Consider the following 1,646-nt stretch of genomic DNA (forward strand, 5'->3'; position numbering starts at 1 on the left):
CTCAGAGGAACACAAGGCGCTTCCCTCCTGGGGCCAGCGCTCCTCAGCCCTGGGAGCGCAGCCTGGGCTCCCTGCGCAACAAGTTTACGTCGCTTCCTAAAGCTGGGTGCAAGCTATGGAGGCTGAGGCCGGAGTTTCAATAGCTGAAAATGCCAGGGCTGGGGCGGGTAGTGGGGAGAAGGGCCACAGCTTATTTACAGTTATGATTTGATCCAACGTGACAAGTGACAAGTGGCCCCTGGGCTGCAATTCGAGCAGGCAGGAGCGTGGGTTTTGCTCCTCCCAAGAGACAGCACGGTAGGTTTGGGTTATAGCACAAAGCCGGGCTGTTGCTGGTAACACGCTCTGTTTACATTCCACATTCCAGAGAGTCCGATGCTCCGGCCTGCCCCAGCAATGCCGCCGCTCGGCCGTGCGCTCTGCCAAGCTGGGCACGCTTCCCAGCTGCCTCTTGTTCGTGCAAATGCACCATTTACCTCCACCGAAACAGCCGACCCCCAAATTACAGCTGAGAAAGCAGGGGTGCGGGAGGGCCCTGCAGCCTGCAAGCGCAGCCCCACAATGCCAGGGAAGGTGGAGGAAGCCGTGGGTTTGTCTTCTTTAGTTACATCACTTGGAAATAACGTTGTCAAAAAGAGGCATTTTCTAGGAATGGGAGATGCAAAGACAGCGCCGCTCTCTTCTGAAGCGGACTGTCAGGCTGGAGGAGGGTTGGTCACGCTGAGGACAGCTGGCAGCACAGCGTACCTCGGGGAGAGGGGAGGCAGCGGAGCAGGGAGCCGCTGTTTGTTCAGGGAAAACCAATTCCTGAGAAAAAGGCTCCTCTCCTGGGAGGAGTCAGGACTGGGAGCTAGAGAGGGCCCCGGAGAGGCGCAGGGACCCCGGCGTGGGTCCCCTTGGGTGGCCCTGCTGTGCTGGGGGGTGGCCCCGGGGCCAGAGGCTGAGGCCAGGGTGGGTCCTGGGCCACCCCCGCAAAACCTCCAGCACCGGCTGCTGCTGGATCGGCGGGAGCCGGGAAACCTGCCACAGTGGCAAACCTGAGTTTTGTTTCCTAGTGAAGAGTTTGGCTATAAACTGTTATTCGTCCTCAGAGGTGCAGCAGTGGTGGAGCCTCCCCATTCCCCGCTCCTCTTTCGGAATGGATTAAAGGGGCTGAATTTGCCCCGGCAAAGGCCAGCCTCTCCTGCCCGCGGAGGCGCTGCTCGGCGGCGCTCCGCCGTTCCTCCTCCGCCTGCGAACACAACTCGTGTGCTTCTTTTCGAGCAGGAGAACAAGGCCACGCTCAGGCTCTGGAAGGCTGCTGAACCCCACCGAGAGCTGACCCCGCTCCTGCCTACGGCCTCTTCCACGGCCCGGGCCAGGCCGCCTCGCCCGCGGCGCAGGCCGCATCCCCGGCCGCACCCCCCCTCATGGCGGGGCCGCGGGGCAGGCCGGGACCCGCCGCGGCGCTCCTCCCACGGCCGGCCCGCTCCCCGCGGAAGAAGCCGGCAGCAAGGGCCGAGCCAAGGGCCGCGGGGCGGCCCTGCCCGCCGCAGCCGACCGCCAGTGACGGGGGGCCCCCATCCGGGCTCCCGCCCCGGGCCCCCTCCGGCCCCGCCACCCCCACACCCGCCGAGGGAACTACGCGTCCCAGGGGCCCCCGCGGC

The sequence above is a fragment of the Platalea leucorodia genome, assembly GCF_965183815.1.
Source record: "Platalea leucorodia genome assembly, chromosome: 5".
NCBI lineage: Eukaryota > Metazoa > Chordata > Aves > Pelecaniformes > Threskiornithidae > Platalea > Platalea leucorodia.